The following is a 23926-nucleotide window of genomic DNA, read 5'->3' on the forward strand; positions in this document are numbered from 1 at the left end:
CTGCCCCAAATTTACACACATTGATGGCATTTGTGCCTGGATGCTGCGTCTGAAATTGTAGCTCTCTATCTCCTTCCTTGTTACAGACATGGGCTTTTCAAGTTTTCTCTAGTTACAAGAATCGATGACCCGCGGGTCAACATTTTTAGAAAATTTTCAATATTCCCCAATTTGTCCCAAATTTACACACATTGATGGCATTTCTGTCTGGATGCTGCGTCTGAAATTTTAGCTCTCTATCTCCTTCCTTGTCACAGATATGGGCTTTTCAAGTTTTTTCCAGTTCCAGAAATCGATGACCCGCGGGTCAACATTTTTAGAAAATTTTCAATATTCCCCAATTTGCCCCAAATTTACACACATTGATGGCATTTCTGCCTGGATGCTGCGTCTGAAATTTTAGCTCTCTATCTCCTTCCTTGTCACAGATATGGGCTTTTCAAGTTTTCTCCAGTTTCAAAAATTGATGACCCGGGTCAACATTTTTAGAAAATTTTCAATATTCCCCAATTTGCCCCAAAGTTACAAACATTGATGGCATTTCTGCCTGGATGCTGCGCCTGAAATTTCAGCTCTCTATCTCCTTCCTTGTCACAGATATGGGCTTTTCAAGTTTTCTCCAGTTTCAAAAATTGATGACCCGGGTCAACATTTTTAGAAAATTTGCAATATTCCCCAATTTGCCCCAAGTTTACACACATTGATGGCATTTCTGCCTGGATGCTGCGCACTTTCATCATCATCATCATCATCATCATCATCATCGTCACACAGTGGCTCGTGTACTTCACTCCTCATGTGCATTCAATCATCTCATATTATGCCCATGTGCAATACTCATTTTCTGAATGTATGCTTTCATATAAGATAAGATAAGATACAACTTTATTCTCCCGAGGGACATTGGGTGTTGACACAGGGAGTGAAACATGAGGGAGGAGGACCAGGTGAGGCCTGCTGCTCAGAGGGCCAAAATGCTTACTGCACCGGGTATTCCAAGGCGGTCTCCCATCCAAGTACTAACCTGGCCCGACACTGCTTAGCTTCCGAGATCAGACGAGATCGGGCGTGTTCAGAGTGGTATGGCCGTAAACGAGGAGAGCAGCCACACAGAGGCTCTTTATAGGTGAGACAGACCCAGTTCAAGTCACCGTGTACACATGACTACACTCAAGTTCATATATATCACAATTTACATGATGCCTTCATCAGAAACACACATTTCTGGATAATGAAGTCTTACCTAAAGAAACTGGTAATCATCACATAGAACATACAGAGGGACCACTTACATCACTGACGCTCACTTTCATCCTCATCATCATCATTGTCACACAGTGGCTCGTGTACTTCACTCCTCATGTGCATTCAATCTTCTCATATTATGCCCATGTGCAATACTCATTTTCTGAATGTATGCTTTCATATAAGATAAGATAAGATACAACTTTATTCTCCCGAGGGAACTTGCGTGTTCACAGAGGGAGTTAAACATGAGGGAGGAGGACCAGGTGAGGCCTGCTGCTCAGAGGGCCAAAATGCTTACGGCACCGGGTATTCCTAGGCGGTCTCCCATCCAAGTACTAACCTGGCCCGACGCTGCTTAGCTTCCGAGATCAGACGAGATCAGGCGTGTTCAGAGTGGTATGGCCGTAAACGAGGAGAGCAGCCACACAGAGGCTCTTTATAGGTGAGACAGACCCAGTTCAAGTCACCGTGTACGCATGACTACACTCAAGTTCATGTATATCACAGTTTACATGATGCCTTCATCAGAAGAACACTAACATTTCAGATAAGATAAGATACAACTTTATTCTCCTCAGGGAAATTGCGTGTTGACAGAGGGAGTGAAACATGAGGGAGGAAGACCAGGTGAGGCCTGCTGCTCAGAGGGCCAAAATGCTTACGGCACCGGGTATTCCAAGGCGGTCTCCCATCCAAGCACAAACCTGGCCCGACGCTGCTTAGCTTCCGAGATCAGACGAGATCGGGCGTGTTCAGAGTGGTATGGCCGTAAACGAGGACAGCAGCCACACAGAGGCTCTTCATAGGTGAGACAGACCCAGTTCAAGTCACCGTGTACACATGACTACACTCAAGTTCATGTATATCACAATTTACATGATGCCTTCATCAGAAACACACATTTCTGGATAATGAAGTCTTACCTAATGAAACTGATAATCATCACATAGAACATAAAGAGGGACCACTAACATCTCTGACGCTCACTTTCATCATCATCATCATCATCATCATCATCATCATCATCATCGTCACACAGTGGCTCGTGTACTTCACTTCTCATGTGCATTCAATCTTCTCATATTATGCCCATGTGCAATACTCATTTTCTGAATGTATGCTTTCATATACGATAAGATAAGATACAACTTTATTCTCCCGAGGGGCATTGGGTGTTGACAGAGGGAGTGAAACATGAGGGAGGAGGACCAGGTGAGGCCTGCTGCTCAGAGGGCCAAAATGCTTACGGCACCGGGTTTTCCCAGGCGGTCTCCCATGCAAGTACTAACCTGGCCAGACTCTGCTTAGCTTCCGAGATCAGACGAGATCGGGCGTGTTCAGAGTGGTATGGCCGTACCGAGGAGAGCAGCCACACAGAGGCTCTTTATAGGTGAGACAGACCCAGTTCAAGTCACCGTGTACACATGACTACACTCAAGTTCATGTATATCACAATTTACATGATGCCTTCATCAGAAGAACACATTTCTGGATAATGAGGTCTAACCAAATGAAACTGATAATCATCACATAGAACATAACGAGGGACCACTAACATCTCTGACACTCACTTTCATCATCATCATCATCATCGTCACACAGTGTCTCTTGTACTTCACTTCTCATGTGCATTCAATCTTCTCATATTATGACCATGTGCAATACTCATTTTCTGAATGTATGCTTTCATATAAGATTGGATAAGATGCAACTTTATTCTCCCGAGGGAAACTGTGTGTTCACAGAGGGAGTGAAACATGAGGGAGGAGGACCAAGTGAGGCCTGCTGCTCAGAGGGCCAAAATGCTTACGGCACCGGGTATTCCTAGGCGGTCTCCCATCCAAGTACTAACCTGGCCGGACGCTGCTTAGCTTCTGAGATCAGATGAGATCGGGCGTGTTTTTTTTTTTCTCTTTTATTATCAAAAAATAAATATTTTTACAAATACATTTTACACAAGTAAATACAAGTCATTTCAAATCAAATCAAATTATTTCCAACAATCCATAACACCATTCATCACATCTTTTTTTTTTCTTTTTTTTTTTTTTTCCTTCACCCATCACCCCTCACCCTTGACCTATTGACATTTGCACCCCACCCTGATTTCCACACACAAATAGACAGTTATCTTCCAGCACCTTTTGTTTGAAATTCTTGTCCCCACCATCCCACAGCAGACTCACATTCCTTTTCATAAAGTTACAGAAAAATCTCCAGATGTTCACTTTTTTGTCCTCGAAATGTGAATAGTTTCTCCGAAGTCTGATGACATGTTTGGCATAACTCAGAATGTAATTGATAAGCCATTTGTTCACCCCTGCTTTCCTTTCCTTATACCCAAATAGAAAAAACCTCTCCCATTTTTCCTTTTCCGTGATTGTGACTCTACATTTTTGAAAGCATTGGTCCAGTTTCTCAAAAAACACTTTTAACTCCTTACATTCAAAAATAAAGTGCCTAAATGTCTCCACTTCCACCTCACATATATCACAAACCTTGCTGTTGAGTCTATTTATCTGGTTTAGCACCAAATTGACAAATATTCTATTGTGTCTGAGCCTGAAATTTGTATCAAAGCACTCTGATGAAATGAACTTCACATTTAGATCTGACCAAATGTGCTCCCTCTTAAGCCCATGGAACTGCCTTAGCCATACTTCCTCAGCTGCCGCTTTCTTCTTTTCCTTTCCCAAAAACACTCTATATAGTATCTTGGAGTTAACTGATCGTATGTCATGCTCTTTCCCTCCTTGGATGAGGGAGAAACTGACCAACTCCAGAGCCTTCTCTGCCCTCCTCCCCTTCACCAGCGCCACCCAGCTACGAGGTAACCCCTCTAAAATTCTCTGGCATAGTCTTTTGATCTCTATTGGTCTCACTTTCCCTAATCTTCCCCTGACCTCCTGGATTACTTCCTCCTGCAGAAATCCACCACCTCTTTGGATAAAGTGCTTCACCTGATTTAAACCTAGTTCCTCCAAGTACCTCCCTGAAAATACCTTCCCCTGACACCTTATTGCCGGCTTTCTGAAAACTGGTTGGTGTAACACCTGCTCCGCAGTCTCACATCTAAACTTTAAATCCCCCAGTAAAATATTCCACGCTTCAAGTATTTCCCCTGTAAATGCATTAACCTGTGCTCTTTCCCTTTGCTCCGTTTCCCTACATAGATTAAACACTCCTCTATTATCCCACCCCTGTAGGCAAGAGTCGAGGCACTTCTGCCACGCGTAAATCTTTGCGTTTCCCCTAAATTTCCCTAACAGTCGAATCCGTGCACTAAGCTTTTTACTTTTCAGGTCCACCAATTTCAAACCGCCCTCCTTCTGCCCATTGATGAGCACCTTCCTGGCTATCAAATGCTGTTTTTTATTCCAGATGAAAGCACTCATCATGTCATTCAGCTTTCCTATTACCCTGTCCGGCTTTTCACAGACTCTTAGCGCATACTGACACTTGGACAGGAGGAGGGCGTTAGTTACTATCACTTTACCCCTTAGATTCAATTTCCTCCCGGACCAGAAATCCAATCGCATTTTGATTTTTCCCTCTATTTCACCCCACGTTTGTTTTGTTGCTGCATCTCGATTCTTACCTACGTATACACCCAAAACCTTCACCATTTAATTTCTCTTTACAAAATTCCATTTATTTACACAATCGAAACCATCACCAAAGCCAATTAGCTCGGTTTTTTCCCCATTGATTTTGGCCCCAGATGCCCTCTCATAGCACTCTACATGCTGCAGCACCCTGTCTACACTCCTCTCATCCCTAACCGTAATACTTATGTCATCTGCGTACTGGTAGATTTTCGTGTCCGTTTTATCTTCCATTTCAATCCCCAAAATCCCTGGGTCCCTCCTAATGAGGGCAGACAAGGGTTCTGCCGCTATGGAGTATAACATAGCTGAAAGCGGGCATCCTTGCCTGATTGACCTCTCCAGAGCGAAGCTCTCAGTTAACCTCCCGTTTATTTTCACCCTACTGATGGCATTCCTATATATTAACCTAATCCATTTAGTGAAACCTTCCCCGAAACCCATCTTTTCCAGTGTTTTAAACAAAAAATCATGATCCACCCTATCAAACGCCTTCTCTAAATCAACCCCTATGTACAGCCCTCCCTTCTGATTCATTTTGTCAAAGATGTCCTGGATCGATAAGATGATGTCACTAATGACTCTCCCTACCACACCATAACACTGACAGGGATTCACCACTGTGCCTATCACCTCCTTCAATCTGTTTGCCAGGATTTTAGCCAGTATTTTATAATCTGTATTTAGCAGACTAATTGGCCGATAATTCCCCAAATCACCTTTGTCACCCTTATTCTTATACACCACTCGGATTAGCCCCGTGAAGAAGTCCCCAGATGCTTTCCCCTCCCGCTCCATGCATTGAAAGATTCTCAGGAGAATTGGCTTCATCACCTGTTTAAAGGTGATGTAAAATTCCCCCGATAACCCATCCAGCCCTGGACTTTTGTTCTTATTCAAACCATTTATTGCTCTTTCCAATTCTTCCTCTGTTATGTTTTTATCACAGTCTGCTCTGTCATCTTCCCCTAATTTTTTTTCTATCCCTTCAAAAACACTGTGGTCTGTAGAGTTTACCTCCATCTTTGAAAAAAGTGTTTTAAAATGTTTATGAGCCACCTCCAGCATTTCCTCTGTCTTCTCCATTGTCTTACCCTCTTCATTTTTCAGGTTTTGCAGATGAGCTTTCTTTTGCTGTCTTTTTTCAAGCCCTAAAAAGAAACTTGTATTCTTTTCCCCTTCTAAAATATCCTTCATCCTCGATCTGATAGCTGCCCCTCTGCTCCGTTTCTTCTCAAGCTCATCTAATTGTTTTCTCAGCATGAGATATTTTAGATTGTTGAAGTTTTCCTCTGCAATCGACCTTTCCAGCTCTTTATTAATCTGGTCTCTTAAACTATACTCAGTTCTTCTTTCCTTCTCCATTTTATTTTTACAATAGTTTATTGTCACTTTTTTGATGTGCAATTTCACCTCCTCCCACCACTCCCCCATATTTATACAACCCTCACCCTGCAGTTCTCTTTTTCTTTCTTTCAGTAGATTTTCAACTTTCTCCCTATATTTTCCATCCAGCAAAACACTGTTATTTAAACACCATAACCCTCCACCTTTGTGCTCTTTCTCCCCCAGCTCCACCCATAACCTTGCATGATCGCTAAACCCTGTGAACTCATACCAGCATTTTGAAATCTTTTTTTCCAGCCCAGATGCTAATAGACATAAGTCAATCCTGGACTGTTTAAGTTTCCCCAGAACCGTCTGTCGTCTGGAAAAGCCCCTTTCTCCCATATTGCGCACCCTCCACAGATCTACCAGGTTGAAATAGTCAAAAAGCTCATTTAGCGATTTCCTACTTATATCACTTTTGTATGTATTGTTGCTTGATATATCCAATCTCGTAAGTGCACAGTTAAAATCCCCCACTACACAAATGTTCCCTCCCAAATGCGGTTTTAGTTGATCAAAGAAAATTCCACGCTTGTTGTCCTCATTCGGTGCATAAATATTCAAAAGTTTGTAAAGCACATTCCTGTAAATAAATTCAATACCGATCACCCTTCCCTCATCATCCTTCACTATTTCCTTAACATTTTTGATCTTATCTCCTTTAGCAAAAATAGCGACTCCGGCTCGTCCATTTACACCGTTGTTTGCCCACACTTTTCCAGCCCATGTATCCCTCAGATAGCTTCTCCACTCCCTTGTCCACTTAGTCTCTTGTACACAGAGGATGTCAAAAGTATCCACCCTTAAAACATCTCGCATCTTGTTAATACATCTTAAGCCGTTTGTGTTTTGCGATAGTATTTTTAACATTGTAAATACATAGAGATAAATCAGGCCCATCATCTTTATGCTACAGTTCACGTCTTACTTTTTCCTCTTTTTGATCCCCTTGTCTTCAGCATCCATTGCAGTCTTCTCTTCCCCAGCTCCTGGCTGTTTCCGAGGTCCATATCAGACTCCGAGTTCCCCGACTCTTGAGACCCCGTCAAGCATATCTCTGAGTCTGATTCTGGGGGCCGCTGAAGTTGAACAATTTTCACCTTCCTCTCCTTTCTCTCCGATGTATTCACACTCTGCCCCTCTGCTGCGTCTCCATGTCCCGGCACCTCAGCTGTCGATCCTCTCACCTCCATTCCTTGCTCTCCGTCCGACTCCAATATGTCTCTTCCTTTCTCCGCTTCCCCCTCCGCACGATCCTTCTCGGTCTCCTCCCTCTCAGAGATATTCTCTCTCGATTCTTCCTGCTCCTCACGTTGCTTTCCTCCCGTCCCTGGAGCATGATCAACGTCCTCACAAACACATCTGCTGCTCTCCTTTTTGCAGCTCTGGCATTTGTTCCCTCTGCCCATGCACTCCCTTGCATAGTGCCCCTGCTCTCCACATTTTCTACAAAGGAAATCTGGACAGTCCCTCAGGATATGACCAGTCTGTATGCACTGTCTGCACACTTTCACCTGTTTGTCGTGCAAAACTCTGAAGAACTCTGCTCCAAAAGCCGTCTCAAACTTGGTCGAATATGGAAGTGATTGGACCGTCTCCGTGAATTTAACTTTCACGTATCTTGTTCCGTCAGCAATTCTAGTTCCCGGCCACATTCTCCTGATGATCGGGGATACTGCACTCACTCCCCAGCTGTTCAGCTTGCCCAGAATGACGCTGTCCGTGATATACGCCGGCAGCCCCAGAAACGAGACCACCAGCTCATCATTACATAACTCCTTGGACATGATCGCGGTCTGTCCAATTTTTATGCCGTCCAATAGTCTTTCTTTCCCCTTCGGGTGATTCATTGTGATCTCATATTTATTTCTGCCCGTGTACCGGCAGGCGATGATTTTCCCACAAGTGTCTTGTATTGCCTGGATCAGCTCCATTGCGGTCACTTTATCTTCTCCAATCAGCTCCAGGGCGAGCGTTAAATTTTGCTGAAACTCTTCAGCTTTATCCTTAATAATCCGTATCTCTTCCTCTCTGATGATTTCTCTCTCCTGCCCTCTTCCTCCTTCCGCATTTTCAGCTACGTCAGGAGCTGTCACCGCACGTGTGTCCTCCATTTCTCCCGTCATATTCTGACCGTCCACGGTCCTGTACGCCCGATCGTCTTTCACCATCGGCTCGCTTGCCTCGGCCGTCCGGTCCGGGCCCGGTGCAGCAACTCTGGCTCCCTTTCCTCTGGTTCTCACCATACTTGGAGCACAGTATAAACTATTTTCCATCAGGAAAACACAAACCAAACAAACAAATAACTTAAAGTGTCCCCCAGACAGTCAAAACTGCTGGGGGTGGCTCCAAAAACCGAGCTATCAAAGAAACGAAAAATCTGGGCTTAAAGAAACGCCACAGTTCAAACTCAAAATCAAAATTGCCGCACAGGATCAGTCAAAATACACGCACGCCTGGAGCTCACACACACCTCCTCTGACTTCCGTGTTCAGAGTGGTATGGCCGTAAACAAGAAGAGCAGCCACACAGAGGCTCTTTATAGGTCAGACAGACCCAGTTCAAGTCACCGTGTACACATGACTACACTCAAGTTCATGTATATCACAATTTACATGATGCCTTCATCAGAAGAACACTAACATTTCAAATAAGATAAGACAAAACTTTATTCTCCCGAGGGAAATTGCGTGTTGACAGAGGGAGTGAAACATGAGGGAGGAGGACCAGGTGAGGCCTGCTGCTCAGAGGGCCAAAATGCTTACGGCACCGGGTATTCCCAGGCGGTCTCCCATCCAAGTACTAACCTGGCCCGACGCTGCTTAGCTTCCGAGATTGTGCGTGTTCAGAGTGGTACGGCCTTAAACTAGGAGAGCAGCCACACAGAGGCTCTTTATAGGTGAGACAGACGCAGTTCAAGTCACCGTGTACACATGACTACACTCAAGTTCATGTATATCACAATTTACATGATGCCTTCATCAGAAACACACATTTCTGGATAATGAAGTCTTACCTAATGAAACTGATAATCATCACATAGAACATTAAGAGGGACCACTAACATCTCTGACGCTCACTTTCATCATCATCATCATCATCATCATCATCATCATCATCGTCACACAGTGGCTCGTGTACTTCACTTCTCATGTGCATTCAATCTTCTCATATTATGCCCATGTGCAATACTCATGTTCTGAATGTATGCTTTCATATAAGATAAGATAAGATACAACTTTATTCTCCCGAGGGAACTTGCGTGTTCACAGAGGGAGTGAAACATGAGGGAGGAGGACCAGGTGAGGCCTGCTGCTCAGAGGGCCAAAATGCTTACGGCACCGGGTATTCCCAGGCGGTCTCCCATCCAAGTACTAACCTGGCCCGACGCTGCTTAGCTTCCGAGATCAGACGAGATCAGGCGTGTTCAGAGTGGTATGGCCGTAAACGAGGAGAGCAGCCACACAGAGGCTCTTTATAGGTGAGACAGACCCAGTTCAAGTCACCGTGTACACATGACTACACTCAAGTTCATGTATATCACAATTTTAATGATGCCTTCATCAGAAACACACATTTCTGGATAATGAAGTCTTACCTAATGAAACTGATAATCATCACATAGAACATAAAGAGGGACCACTAACATCTCTGACGCTCACTTTCATCATCATCATCATCATCATCATCATCATCATCGTCACACAGTGGCTGGTGTACTTCACTTCTCATGTGCATTCAATCTTCTCATATTATGCCCATGTGCAATACTCATTTTCTGAATGTATGCTTTCATATAAGATAAGATAAGATACAACTTTATTCTCCCGAGGGACATTGGGTGTTGACAGAGGGAGTGAAACATGAGGGGGGAGGACCAGGTGAGGCCTGCTGCTCAGAGGGCCAAAATGCTTACGGCACCGGGTATTCCCAGGCGGTCTCCCATCCAAGTACTAACCTGGCCCGACGCTGATTAGCTTCCGAGATCAGACGAGATCGGGCGTGTTCAGAGTGGTATGGCCGTAAACGAGGAGAGCAGCCACACAGAGGCTCTTTATAGGTGAGACAGACCCAGTTCAAGTCACCGTGTACACATGACTACACTCAAGTTCATGTATATCACAATTTACATGATGCCTTCATCAGAAACACACATTTCTGGATAATGAAGTCTTACCTAATGAAACTGATAATCATCACATAGAACATACAGAGGGACCACTTACATCTCTGACGCTCACTTTCATCATCATCATCATCATCATCATCATCATCATCATTGTCACACAGTGGCTCGTGTACTTCACTTCTCATGTGCATTCAATCTTCTCATATTATGCCCATGTGCAATACTCATTTTCTGAATGTATGCTTTGATATAAGATAAGATAAGATACAACTTTATTCCTCCAAGGGAACTTGCGTGTTCACAGAGTGAGTGAAACATGAGGGAGGAGGACCAGGTGAGGCCTGCTGCTCAGAGGGCCAAAATGCTTACGGCACCGGGTATTCCCATGCGGTCTCCCATCCAAGTGCTAACCTGGCCCGACGCTGCTTAGCTTCTGAGATCAGACGAGATCGGGCGTGTTCAGAGTGGTATGGCCGTAAACTAGGAGAGCAGCCACACAGAGGCTCTTTATAGGTGAGACAGACCCAGTTCAAGTCACCGTGTACGCATGACTACACTCAAGTTCATGTATATCACAATTTACATGATGCCTTCATCAGAAGAACACTAACATTTCAGATAAGGTAAGATAAAACTTTATTCTCCCGAGGGAAATTGCGTGTTGACAGAGGGAGTGAAACATGAGGGAGGAGGACCAGGTGAGGCCTGCTACTCAGAGGGCCAAAATGCTAACGGCACCGGGTATTCCCAGGCGGTCTCCCATCCAAGTACTAACCTGGCCCGACGCTGCTTAGCTTCCGAGATCAGACGAGATCGGGCGTGTTCAGAGTGGTATGGCCGTAAACAAGGAGAGCAGCCACACAGAGGCTCTTTATAGGTGAGACAGACCCAGTTCAAGTCCCCTTGTACGCATGACTACACTCAAGTTCATGTATACCACAATTTACATGATGCCTTCATCAGAAACACACATTTCTGGATAATGAAGTCTTACCTAATGAAACTGATAATCATCACATAGAACATACAGAGGGACCACTTACATCTCTGACGCTCACTTTTATCCTCATCATCATCATCATTATCATCATCATCATCGTCACACAGTGGCTCCTGTACTTCACTCCTCATGTGCATTCAATCATCTCATATTATGCCCATGTGCAATACTCATTTTCTGAATGTATGCTTTCATATAAGATAAGATAAGATACAACTTTATTCTCCCGAGGGACATTGGTTGTTGACAAAGGGAGTGAAACATGAGGGAGGAGGACCAGGTGAGGCCTGCTGCTCAGACGGCCAAAATGCTTACTGCACCGGGTATTCCCAGGCGGTCTCCCATCCAAGTGCTAACCTGGCCCGACGCTGCTTAGCTTCCGAGATCAGACGAGATCGGGCGTGTTCAGAGTGGTATGGCCGTAAACGAGGAGAGCAGCCACACAGAGGCTCTTTATAGGTGAGACGGACCCAGTTCAAGTCACCGTGTACACATGACTACACTCAAGTTCATGTATATCACGATTTACATGATGCCTTCATCAGAAGAACACTAACATTTCAGAAAAGATAAGATACAACTTTATTCTTCCGAGGGAAATTGCGTGTTGACAGAGGGAGTGAAACATGAGGGAGGAGGACCAGGTGAGGCCTGCTGCTCAGAGGGCCAAAATGCTTACGGCACCGGGTATTCCCAGGCGGTCTCCCATCCAAGTACTAACCTGGCCCGACGCTGCTTAGCTTCCGAGATTGTGCGTGTTCAGAGTGGTACGGCCTTAAACTAGGAGAGCAGCCACACAGAGGCTCTTTATAGGTGAGACAGACGCAGTTCAAGTCACCGTGTACACATGACTACACTCAAGTTCATGTATATCACAATTTACATGATGCCTTCATCAGAAACACACATTTCTGGATAATGAAGTCTTACCTAATGAAACTGATAATCATCACATAGAACATAAAGAGGGACCACTAACATCTCTGACGCTCACTTTCATCATCATTATCATCATCATCATCATCATCATCATCATCATCATCTCACACAGTGGCTCGTGTACTTCACTTCTCATGTGCATTCAATCTTCTCATATTATGATCATGTGCAATACTCATTTTCTGAATGTATGCTTTCATATAAGATAAGATAAGATACAACTTTATTCTCCCGAGGGGAATTGCGTGTTCACAGAGGGAGTGAAACATGAGGAAGGAGGACCAGGTGAGGCCTGCTGCTCAGAGGGCCAAAATGCTTACGGCACCGGGTATTCCCAGGCGGTCTCCCATCCAAGTACTAACCTGGCCAGACGCTGCTTAGCTTCCGAGATCAGACGAGATCAGGCGTGTTCAGAGTGGTATGGCCGTAAACGAGGAGAGCAGCCACACAGAGGCTCTTTATAGGTGAGACAGACCCAGTTCAAGTCACCGTGTACACATGACTACACTCAAGTTCATGTATATCACAATTTACATGATGCCTTCATCAGAAACACACATTTCTGGATAATGAAGTCTTACCTAATGAAACTGATAATCATCATATAGAACATAAAGAGGGACCACTAACATCTCTGACGCTCACTTTCATCATCATCATCATCATCATTGTCACACGGTGGCTCGTGTACTTCACTTCTCATGTGCATTCAATCTTCTCATATTATGCCCATGTGCAATACTCATTTTCTGAATGTATGCTTTGATATAAGATAAGATAAGATACAACTTTATTCTCCCGAGGGACATTGGGTGTTGACAGAGGGAGTGAAACATGAGGGAGGAGGACCAGGTGAGGCCTGCTGCTCAGAGGGCCAAAATGCTAACGGCACCGGGTATTCCCAGGCGGTCTCCCATCCAAGTACTTACCTGGCCCGACGCTGCTTAGCTTCTGAGATCAGAAGAGATCGGGCGTGTTCAGAGAGGTATGGCCGTGAACGAGGAGAGCAGCCACACAGAGGCTCTTTATAGGTGAGACACACCCAGTTCAAGTCACCGTGTACACATGACTACACTCAAGTTCATGTATATCACAATTTACATGATGCCTTCATCAGAAGAACACTAACATTTCAGATAAGATAAGATACAACTTTATTCTCCCGAGGGAAATTGCGTGTTGACAGAGGGAGTGAAACATGAGGGAGGAGGATTAGGTGAGGCCTGCTGCTCAGAGGGCCAAAATGCTTACGGCACCGGGTATTCCCAGGCGGTCTCCCATCCAAGTACTAACCTGGCCCGACGCTGCTTAGCTTCCGAGATCAGACGAGATCGGGCGTGTTCAGAGTGGTATGGCCGTAAACGAGGAGAGCAGCCACACAGAGGCTCTTTATAGGTGAGACAGACCCAGTTCAAGTCACCGTGTACACATGACTACACTCAAGTTCATGTTTATCACAATTTACATGATGCCTTCATCAGAAGAACACTAACATTTCAGATAAGATAAGATACAACTTTATACTCCCGAGGGAAATTGCGTGTTCACAGAGGGAGTGAAATATGAGGGAGGAGGACCAGGTGAGGCCTGCTGCTCAGAGGGCCAAAATGCTTACTGCACCGGGTATTCCCAGGCAGTCTCCCATCCAAGTACTAACCTGGCCCGACGCTGCTTAGCTTCCGAGATCAGACGAGATCGGGTGTGTTCAGAGTGGTATGGCCGTAAACGAGGAGAGCAGCCACCAAGAGGCTCTTTATCGGTGAGACAGACCCAGTTCAAGTCACCGTGTACACATGACTACACTCAAGTTCATGTATATCACAATTTACATGATGCCTTTGTGACATACCCCCCATTTAGTCTTTTCTTTGGTCCCTTTTCCATTAAGTTGTGGCCTTTTATTTTCTTTTGTTACGATGTTGTTGCATGTTTTGGCCAGAAGTGGCGCTGTAGTACTGGGATATAATGCAGTTGCATAACGGTGAGAGAGAGAAGAAGTAGCCACTGAGAACGGAAGGCGGGAGATGTAAATGGTGAAGTGAGCTGTATTGTGGAAACTTTGGATTAAACGAAAAACTTTTTCCCAGCACGCCGTTGAGAGTATTACTTTCTTCAAGTGTGCAACAAAATTGGCGCCCGAACAGGGACTCAACGTGATACAAAAAAGAAGTCTGAAGAAAAAAAAAAAGAACGAACGTTGGAACACGCAAAATGGAGCTGGAGCAGTTACAGGATCAGCTAACGGAGCTACTGTGTCGGCTAAACGTGGAACAGCTAAAAGAAGTGTGTATCCGAGCTAAAGTTTCATCAGACAAGGAGAAGAAACACACGTTGATCCGAGCAATTAATGAGTCAGTAGAGAATGCTTTTGAAGAGGAGGAACAAGATGTAGCAGAGACATTTGGGCAAGAGTTGTTAGCTACAGCTAAGCGATTGAGAGAAAACGCGCCCAAACCAGAGAGGTATGATAAAAATGAAGAGGAGCTACAAAAGCTACAAAAACAGTATGCTGAAATGCAGTTGACATTCCAGACGTCGACCAAAATGCTCGAGGAGGAAATGAGTCGGCTTCGGGAAAAAATGAACAGGACGGCTAGCCCGCCAGAACTCCCATTCTCCAGAGCCCCTGAAGTGGTTATCAGACGCGAGTTTCGGATTAATGGCCAGATAGGTGAATTGGGGCAGAAAGACAAGTTATCATACACTAACCTCATGTACCAAATAGACTCTGAAAAACGTAAAGGCCACAGCGATGTAGAAATTGTTGAAGCCGTAGTAAAAGCTGCTACACCAGGGCTCAGTTTACGTGATATGCTGGAAGCCAAAAATAATTTGACACTCGTGCAGTTGAAGACGATTCTTAAAGCCCATTTCAAAGAAAACAACACTACAGATATGTTCCACAGACTCATTAACATAACTCAAGATGCAAAAGAATCCCCTCAGAATTTTCTTTTTCGTGCAATTGAACTCAAAGAGAAGCTACTGGCGGCTGCAGAAGATGCCAGCTCAGATGTACAGTATAGCCAGACCTCATTCAGAAAAAGTTTCTTAGGTCAGTCAGTACAGGACTACTGAGTGATAATGTTAAAATGCAGCTGAAACCTCACCTAGATGATCTAGGAGTGACTGACGAGATATTGATAGAGAAAATGAATGATGCTGCTGCTGTTGATTGGGAGACACAGCAGAAATTGAAGAAAAGTATCCCAAATAAGCCAGCCAGAATAAATGAGCTAAAAACAGAAACAACTACTTACCAGCTGTATAGTGACAGGGAAACAGACAATGACCAGCCATCTGAACACAGCACTTCAGTCAAGGCCAGTGTTAAAAGTCAGAAGATAAAAACTCCAAAAAGCTCTTCAGAAACTGAACTGATGGATGCAGTGAAACAGCTGAGAGAGGAAGTGGCTGAGCTGAGGAAGAATGTTCAGTACTCAGCACGACCATCTCACCAGTTCCAAAACAGAGGGAAGAGGGCATGCAGAGGATGTCAAGACCGGGGTGAAGAGGAACAGTGTGACCACTGCTTCAAATGTGGCCTGAGTGGACACCTCTCAAGAGGATGCAGAGGCCAAAGGAACTCAAGAGGCAACACTGATTCAGCTAATATCAAAGGACAGACTGTAGAATGTACCTCCCCTGACACTCAAGAACAGCATAGCAGGTCACTCAACACCCCTACTATTCTTAGAGAAAGCATTGTACAATTAGAAGAGAGACTGCGAGCAGAAAGGTGTTCCCCAGGTGGAAGATTGGCAGGTTCTGCTTATATTAGCCACATCTCCCCTCGTCACCATTCACAGCTGCTGAGACTTATTGGAAAGAAGTGCATGGTGAGTTGCTACCTAGATGGGGTGAAGACTCAAGCCTTATGGGACACTGGATCGCAAGTCTGCCTTATCAATGAGACCTGGAGGAAGAACTGCATCCCAGAGGTGAAGGTACGGAGCACTGAAGAACTCCTCGGCCCTGGTCCTTTTGTGGGGAAAGCTGTCAACCAGACCGACATCCCTTTCCTAGGCTGGGTGGAGGTCACGTTCCACCTAGACCCATCACATGCTCCAGAGTTCACGCTTCAGGTGCCCATGCTCGTGACGGGTGAGAAAGGAGCAGCAGAAGAGCCAATCATTGGTTACAATGTAATTGAACTGTTGTTAAAGAATGGTGTGGAGGGTCCACATGAAGTAATAACACAGGCTGTGAGCACAGCTTTCTCTTTTAGCTGTAAAAAGACTGAAATGTTAGTGAAAATTATTCAAAACAGTGACCCTGAGTGCAGTGACGGCCTAGTGAGAGTGGGCAGGCAGAAGGAAGTGATCCCAGCAGGTCAGGTGAGAACTATAAAATGTGCTGTGAGAACAGGTCCTCTACTGTCCAGTCAAGAAGCCCTTTTTCTGCCTGATGAACATGCCCCCTGGCCAGATGGCCTGAGTATGTCAGAGAGCATGATGACTCTTAGCGAAGGGACATATTCTCGCATAGCATTGCCCATCACCAATTACACCTGTCATGATGTCACCCTGAGCCCACGCACAGTGTTGGGGCAGGTTCAACTGGTCAAAGCTGTCTATCCAGTGGACGCCAAGCCAGTCACTCCCCGACCAGCTTCTCCAGTCGAACGTCCAGAGGTCAGCAGGGAGGATGAGCCTGAGCCTGATGGAAGGACAGCGGTGGACGAGGAAAGGTGGGACCCACCAATCACACTGATTCACCTCCCCCTTGCTCAGCAGCGACAAGTGAAGCAGATGTTGAGGGAGGAATGCAGAGCGTTCGCCAGAGACGATGATGATGTGGGATACATCCCTTCCCTACAACTGAAAATCAGACTCACAGATACAACACCGGTAAGACGTACCTATGTGTCTGTGCCTAAGCCACTTCACAAAGAAGTAAAACAGTACTTAGAAGACTTGTTAAATAGGGGCTGGATCCAAAAATCTAGGTCACATTACTCATCTCCCATTGTCTGTGTGCGGAAAAAAGATGGGAACCTCCGTCTGTGCTGTGACTACAGAGAACTCAACCGTAAGTCTCTGCCAGATCGCCACCCTATTCCCTGCATTCAAGATATGCTAGATAGTTTACATGGGAGTGCATGGTTTTCAGTGTTAGATCAAGGCAAGGCCTACCATCAGGGGTTCGTGGAAGAAAGTAGTAGACCACTCACAGCTTTTATAACACCCTGGGGCCTATATGAGTGGATCTGAATCCCTTTTGGCTTGTCTACAGCACCCTCCGAATTCCAGCGCAGCATGGAGGAGTGTCTATCTGGACTCAGAGATGAAATTTGCGAGCCATATCTAGACGATAATCTGGTTCATAGCCAAACATTTGATAATCACCTGAAAGATGTGAGAAAAGTGCTTCAGCGCTACCAACAGCACGGGATGAAATTGACTGCAAAGAAATGTGAGCTCTTTAAGAACCAGGTCAGATTTCTGGGAAAGATCGTATCGAAGGAAGGCTACACAATGGATCCTGCAGAAGTAGCCCCAGTGCAAGAGATGAAGCAGAGGAAGCCAGCGACAGTGGGTGAGGTGCGGAAAGTGCTAGGATTCATCTCATACTACCGAGCCTATATCCCAAACTTCTCTCGCATAGCTAAGCCTCTCTATGCACTGCTGTGCGCTGAGATACCAGGCAGTGAGACCCCTAAAGGCACAAAGAAGCAGAAGGCTGGGGTGAGAAAGACAAAGCAAAGCCAGGTACCCTCACATCAACGTATCAGGTGGACAGAAGAACACAGTACAGTTCTCAGTCAGCTGATAGATTACCTCTCCAGTCCTCCTGTGCTGGGCTACCCAAACTTTGAAGAACCGTTCATTATGCATTGTGATGCGTCCCAGGATGGACTTGGAGCGGTGCTCTATCAAAAACAGGAGGGAAGGTTAAAGGTCATTGCGTATGGCTCCCGCACACTCTCTGCTCCAGAGAAGAATTACCATCTACATTCTGGTAAGCTAGAGTTTTTAGCAATGAAATGGGCTATATGCGAGAGGTTTAGGGATTATTTGTATTACACTCCATCGTTTGTAGTATATACAGATAATAACCCTCTGACATATGTGCTGACAACAGCTAAATTGAATGCCACGTTGCTGAGATGGGTGGCTGAATTGGCAGACTTCCGATTTTCAATTAAGTACAGGCCAGGGAAGTCTAACTCTGACGCAGACGGGCTATCGAGAATGCCCCTTGACATAGAGAAGTATATGCTAACCTGTTCACAAAAGATACAGTCTGAGATCTTGGCCAGTGTCTCCAAAGGGTTGTCAGTTCACCAGGTGGAGAGAGAGCAGTTGCTGTGTCCAGTGACCATCACCACAGCCATCGCAGAGCTGAGCAGTGAGCCGCGGATGAACGCAGCAAAGCAGATCGCCCCTCAAGCACTGAGAGCCGCTCAAGACGAGGATCTACTGCTGAAGCAGGTGAAACAGCAGGTCGCACAACAGCAGTGGCCGAGGGTGAAAGACACTCACAGTGAGTTGGCAGTGTTTGCAAGGGAGAAAGCGAAGTTGGTGATTGATGCTGAGGATGTTCTCCGGCGACAGACAGCAACACGCACACAACTGGTTGTGCCTCCAAAGTTCCGTCCCCTCATCCTGAGAGAGCTGCATGTAGAGATGGGACACTTGGGCGTTGAACGGACACTCCATCTGATCCGTGAGCGTTTCTTTTGGCCTCATATGCAGAGAGACGTTGAGCATCACATCAACAAGGTCTGTAGCTGTGTGAAACGGAAAAGACCACAGAAAGCAGTAAGAGCACCACTTACCAGTATTGTGACAACATACCCCTTTGAGCTGGTCTCAATTGACTTCATGCACCTAGAGAAGTGTAAAGGAGGATATGAGTACATTCTGGTGGTGATGGACCATTTTACACGATTCGCTCAGGCGTATGCATGTACTAACAACAGTGCTCGAACTGCAGCTGAGAAGATATTCGGTGACTTTGTCCTCAAATTCGGCTTCCCCACGAAATTACACCATGATCAGGGTAGAGAATTTGAGAATAAGTTGTTTGCAGAGCTCCAAAAATACTCTGGCATCCAAGGTTCTCGCACCACCCCGTACCACCCCCAGGGGAACGGTCAAGTGGAACGCTTCAACCGCACCCTGCTGGCCATGTTGCGTAACCTAGATGACCAAGCTAAAGCAGATTGGAAGAATTCTCTTGCCAAAGTAATACACGCCTACAATTGCACGCGCAATGAGTCCACTGGATACGCACCATATTACCTGCTCTTTGGTCGTAACCCCAGATTGCCTATTGACATCATGTTCAGTATCCCCCACAGTGATGGCAGTGCATCTCATGATGACTATGCCAAGAAATGGAAACAGAGGATGGAGGAGGCGTACCAGTTAGCCTCCAAGGCTGCGAAGGCAAGCGGAGAGAGGGGGAAAAACCTGTATGACCGGAAGGTTCAAGGTGCAGAGCTGTATCCTGGCTGCAGAGTTCTCATTAGGAACTTGACTGAAAGAGGTGGACCCGGAAAACTCAGGTCATTCTGGGAAGACAAAGTCCATGTAGTGGTCAAGAGAAAACACCCAGAAAGTCCAGTTTATGAAGTACAACCAGAGGATGGCCAGGGCCGCACCAGAGTGCTTCATCGAAATCTGCTGCTCCCCTGTGACTTCCTGCCAGTTGAGTCACACAAGCCTGAAAAGAAAAGAGGTGAGAGACCACACAAAGAGAAAAAGACACCGACAAAACAGAATGCAGAACCCGAGTGTTCATCTGACTCTGAAGAGGATGACTGGCGATGCATGTCCAGATGGCCCCAAGGAGACTCCGCAGCACAAACCAGAAGGAACCTCAGACCAGAGGCTACAGAGTTTCAGCCACGGGCTGCAACACCAGCACCTGAGGGAGACGATGTGATGGGAGAACAGACCCTGTGGACATCAGACACGGACAGAGAGCAAGAAGAACAGATCGAGACTGGACTGGAAAATGAAGTGACTGTGACAGCAGGCCTGAGTGAGGATATAGAAGAGGCTGAGCTGGAGACCGCAAGCAATGAGGGAGAAGAGTATCCATCATCTTCACCACCTGCGAGACGATATCCTTTCAGAAATAGACCTGCACCCAAAACACTCGCATATGATAGGTTGGGGCAGCCCACAGTTAATTGAATTAAAGTTATGAGATTATATGATGCACTTTAAAGTTGTAAGTTCAAGCCATCCAGTTTTAAGATGAATACAATTTGTTAGTTCATGTCAAAGTCATATGATGGATGGAAAATGTTAATGTGTTGTTTAAAAGAAAAAAAATACTTTTAGTTTATATAGGCCCACACAAAGTCAGTTCTCACATTTAGAATCGCACAAATATAACTGAAGAGGAAATGGTGGTTGTAAGATATTGTATTTACAGGAGTATGGTTGAAAAGACTAAATGTAAAGAGACTCTTATAACGAAATGATATGAAGAAAAGAGTTATTAGAATATATGAAGTGTGAGATTCTATGTGATTTCGCTACAGGTCAAAGGTCACGCCTATTCCAGTCAAGACAAGCTGCCCGTGAACACAGCGGAGTAAATAGATAGTTGTCATAGTGCACAATGACTTCCTCTGTTTAACACATGACATTAAGGAGAGATAAGTGTGATGTGAAATCTGTCATTAGATATGTGTCTTGAATAATGGACTCTAACCTGGAAGTGATCAAATTGTCTTAAACAGGATGAACTGAGACGGGAAATGTCGGGACGACATTTAGTTAAGCAGGGGAGAGTGTGACAGCTGATTAGCTTCCGAGATCAGACGAGATCGGGCGTGTTCAGAGTGGTATGGCCGTAAACGAGGAGAGCAGCCACACAGAGGCTCTTTATAGGTGAGACAGACCCAGTTCAAGTCACCGTGTACACATGACTACACTCACGTTCATGTATATCACAATTTACATGATGCCTTCATCAGAAACACACATTTCTGGATAATGAAGTCTTACCTAATGAAACTGATAATCATCACATAGAACATTAAGAGGGACCACTAACATCTCTGACGCTCACTTTCATCATCATCATCATCATCATCGTCACACAGTGGCTCGTGTACTTCACTTCTCATGTGCATGCAATCTTCTCATATTATGCCCATGTGCAATACTCATTTTCTGAATGTATGCTTTCATATAAGATAAGATAAGATACAACTTTATTCTCCCGAGGGACATTGGGTGTTGACAGAGGGAGTGAAACATGAGGGAGGAGGACCAGGTGAGGCCTGCTACTCAGAAGGCCAAAATGCTTACGGTACCGGGTATTCCCAGGCGGTCTCCCATCCAAGTACTAACCTGGCCCGACGCTGATTAGCTTCCGAGATCAGACGAGATCGGGCGCGTTCAGAGTGGTATGGCCGTAAACGAGGAGAGCAGCCACACAGAGGCTCTTTATAGGTGAGACAGACCCAGTTCAAGTCACCGTGTACACATGACTACACTCAAGTTCATGTATATCACAATTTACATGATGCCTTCATCAGAAACACACGTTTCTGGATAATGAAGTCTTACCTAATGAAACTGATAATCATCACATAGAACATAAAGAGGGACCACTAACATCTCTGACGCTCACTTTCATCATCATCATCATCATCATCATCATCATCATCATCGTCACACAGTGGCTCGTGTACTTCACTTCTCATGTGCATTCAATCTTCTCATATTATGCCCATGTGCAATACTCATTTTCTGACTGTACGCTTTCATATAAGATAAGATAAGATACAACTTTATTCCTCCAAGGGAACTTGCGTGTTCACAGAGTGAGTGAAACATGAGGGAGGAGGACCAGGTGAGGCCTGCTGCTCAGAGGGCCAAAATGCTTACGGCACCGGGTATTCCCATGCGGTCTCCCATCCAAGTACTAACCTGGCCCGACGCTGCTTAGCTTCTGAGATCAGACGAGATTGGGCGTGTTCAGAGTGGTATGGCCGTAAACTAGGAGAGCAGCCACACAGAGGCTCTTTATAGGTGAGACAGACCCAGTTCAAGTCACCGTGTATGCATGACTACACTCAAGTTCATGTATATCAAAATTTACATGATGCCTTCATCAGAAGAACACTAACATTTCAGATAAGGTAGGATACAACTTTATTCTCCTGAGGGAAATTGCGTGTTGACAGAGGGAGTGAAACATGAGGGAGGAGGACCATGAGAGGCCTGCTGCTCAGAGGGCCAAAATGCTTACGGCACCGGGTATTCCCAGGCGGTCTCCCATCGAAGTACTAACCTGGCCCGACGCTGATTAGCTTCCGAGATCAGAGGAGATCGGGCGTGTTCAGAGTGGTATGGCCGTAAACGAGGAGAGCAGCCACACAGAGGCTCTTTATAGGTGAGACAGACCCAGTTCAAGTCACCGTGTACACATGACTACACTCAAGTTCATGTATATCACAATTTACATGATGCCTTCATCAGAAACACACATTTCTGGATAATGAAGTCTTACCTAATGAAACTGATAATCATCACATAGAACATACAGAGGGACCACTTACATCTCTGACGCTCACTTTCATCCTCATCATCATCATTGTCACACAGTGGCTCGTGTTCTTCACTTCTCATGTGCATTCAATCTTCTCATATTATGACCATGTGCAATACTCATTTTCTGAATGTATGCTTTCATATAAGATAAGATAAGATACAACTTTATTCTCCCGAGGGAACTTGCGTATTAGCAGAGGGAGTGAAAAATGAGGGAGGAGGACCAGGTGAGGCCTGCTGCTCAGAGGGCCAAAATGCTAACGGCACCGGGTATTCCCAGGCGGTCTCCCATCCAAGTACAAACCTGGCCCAACGCTGCTTAGCTTCTGAGATCAGACGAGATCGGCCGTGTTCAGAGTGGTATGGCCGTAAAATAGGAGAGCAGCCACACAGAGGGTCTTTATAGGTGAGACAGACCCAGTTCAAGACACCGTGTACACATGACGACACTCAAGTTCATGTTTATCACAATTTACATGATGCCTTCATCAGAAGAACACAGAAGCCTCTATCTCCTTCCTTGTCACAGATATGGGCTTTTAAAGTTTTCTCCAGTTTCAAAAATCGATGACCCGCGGGTCAACATTTTTAGAAAATTTTCAATATTCCCCAATTTGCCCCAAATTTACACAAATTGATGGCATTTCTGTCTGGATGCTGCGTCTGAAATTTTAGCTCTCTATCTCTTTCCTTGTCACAGATATGGGCTTTTCAAGTTTTCTCCAGTTTCAAAAATCGATGACCCGGGTCAACATTTTTAGAAAATTTTCAATATTCCCCAATTTGCCCCAAATTTACACACATTGATGGCATTTCTGCCTGGATGCTGCGTCTGAAATTTTAGCTCTCTATCTCCTTCCTTGTCACAGATATTGGCTTTTAAAGTTTTCTCTAGTTTCAAGAATCGATGACCCGCGGGTCAACATTTTTAGAAAATTTTCAATATTCACCAATTTGTCTCAAATTTACACAAATTGATGGCATTTCTGTCTGGATGCTGCGTCTGAAATTTTAGCTCTCTATCTCCTTCCTTGTCACAGATATGGGCTTTTTAAGTTTTCTCCAGTTTCAAAAATCGATGACCCGGGGGTCA

The 23926-nt window shown here is 45.2% G+C and overlaps 15 non-coding genes and 4 pseudogenes across 15 annotated transcripts; all 19 read right to left on the reverse strand.

The window, feature by feature from the left end:
• Window positions 1-975: 975 nt before the first annotated feature.
• On the reverse strand, window positions 976-1094 carry LOC143005957 (5S ribosomal RNA). The gene has a single exon (XR_012964162.1). It is a non-coding gene; the product is annotated as a 5S ribosomal RNA (ribosomal RNA).
• Window positions 1095-1539: 445 nt separating this feature from the next.
• On the reverse strand, window positions 1540-1658 carry LOC143005938 (5S ribosomal RNA). The gene has a single exon (XR_012964144.1). It is a non-coding gene; the product is annotated as a 5S ribosomal RNA (ribosomal RNA).
• Window positions 1659-1903: 245 nt separating this feature from the next.
• LOC143005863 (5S ribosomal RNA) lies at window positions 1904-2022 on the reverse strand. Its single transcript, XR_012964100.1, has one exon. It is a non-coding gene; the product is annotated as a 5S ribosomal RNA (ribosomal RNA).
• A 466-nt stretch (window positions 2023-2488) lies between these two features.
• Window positions 2489-2607, reverse strand: LOC143005891 (5S ribosomal RNA; annotated as a pseudogene).
• Window positions 2608-9000: 6393 nt separating this feature from the next.
• On the reverse strand, window positions 9001-9109 carry LOC143005912 (5S ribosomal RNA; annotated as a pseudogene).
• A 463-nt stretch (window positions 9110-9572) lies between these two features.
• Window positions 9573-9691, reverse strand: LOC143005952 (5S ribosomal RNA). The gene has a single exon (XR_012964157.1). It is a non-coding gene; the product is annotated as a 5S ribosomal RNA (ribosomal RNA).
• A 460-nt stretch (window positions 9692-10151) lies between these two features.
• Window positions 10152-10270, reverse strand: LOC143005924 (5S ribosomal RNA). The gene has a single exon (XR_012964131.1). It is a non-coding gene; the product is annotated as a 5S ribosomal RNA (ribosomal RNA).
• A 463-nt stretch (window positions 10271-10733) lies between these two features.
• Window positions 10734-10852, reverse strand: LOC143005871 (5S ribosomal RNA). Its single transcript, XR_012964108.1, has one exon. It is a non-coding gene; the product is annotated as a 5S ribosomal RNA (ribosomal RNA).
• A 245-nt stretch (window positions 10853-11097) lies between these two features.
• LOC143005896 (5S ribosomal RNA) lies at window positions 11098-11216 on the reverse strand. Its single transcript, XR_012964120.1, has one exon. It is a non-coding gene; the product is annotated as a 5S ribosomal RNA (ribosomal RNA).
• Window positions 11217-11679: 463 nt separating this feature from the next.
• LOC143005870 (5S ribosomal RNA) lies at window positions 11680-11798 on the reverse strand. The gene has a single exon (XR_012964107.1). It is a non-coding gene; the product is annotated as a 5S ribosomal RNA (ribosomal RNA).
• Window positions 11799-12043: 245 nt separating this feature from the next.
• On the reverse strand, window positions 12044-12152 carry LOC143005913 (5S ribosomal RNA; annotated as a pseudogene).
• A 471-nt stretch (window positions 12153-12623) lies between these two features.
• LOC143005966 (5S ribosomal RNA) lies at window positions 12624-12742 on the reverse strand. The gene has a single exon (XR_012964170.1). It is a non-coding gene; the product is annotated as a 5S ribosomal RNA (ribosomal RNA).
• Window positions 12743-13190: 448 nt separating this feature from the next.
• LOC143005878 (5S ribosomal RNA) lies at window positions 13191-13309 on the reverse strand. Its single transcript, XR_012964114.1, has one exon. It is a non-coding gene; the product is annotated as a 5S ribosomal RNA (ribosomal RNA).
• Window positions 13310-13554: 245 nt separating this feature from the next.
• On the reverse strand, window positions 13555-13673 carry LOC143005854 (5S ribosomal RNA). Its single transcript, XR_012964092.1, has one exon. It is a non-coding gene; the product is annotated as a 5S ribosomal RNA (ribosomal RNA).
• Window positions 13674-13918: 245 nt separating this feature from the next.
• LOC143005950 (5S ribosomal RNA) lies at window positions 13919-14037 on the reverse strand. Its single transcript, XR_012964155.1, has one exon. It is a non-coding gene; the product is annotated as a 5S ribosomal RNA (ribosomal RNA).
• Window positions 14038-21578: 7541 nt separating this feature from the next.
• Window positions 21579-21697, reverse strand: LOC143005941 (5S ribosomal RNA). The gene has a single exon (XR_012964147.1). It is a non-coding gene; the product is annotated as a 5S ribosomal RNA (ribosomal RNA).
• A 463-nt stretch (window positions 21698-22160) lies between these two features.
• On the reverse strand, window positions 22161-22279 carry LOC143005866 (5S ribosomal RNA). The gene has a single exon (XR_012964103.1). It is a non-coding gene; the product is annotated as a 5S ribosomal RNA (ribosomal RNA).
• A 245-nt stretch (window positions 22280-22524) lies between these two features.
• LOC143005953 (5S ribosomal RNA) lies at window positions 22525-22643 on the reverse strand. Its single transcript, XR_012964158.1, has one exon. It is a non-coding gene; the product is annotated as a 5S ribosomal RNA (ribosomal RNA).
• Window positions 22644-23088: 445 nt separating this feature from the next.
• On the reverse strand, window positions 23089-23207 carry LOC143005895 (5S ribosomal RNA; annotated as a pseudogene).
• Window positions 23208-23926: the final 719 nt, after the last annotated feature.

The sequence above is a fragment of the Genypterus blacodes genome, unplaced genomic scaffold, assembly GCF_046128005.1.
Source record: "Genypterus blacodes isolate CSIRO-AG114 ecotype Tasmania unplaced genomic scaffold, CSIRO-AGI_Gbla_v1 ptg000072l_1, whole genome shotgun sequence".
Classification (NCBI taxonomy): Eukaryota; Metazoa; Chordata; class Actinopteri; order Ophidiiformes; family Ophidiidae; genus Genypterus; species Genypterus blacodes.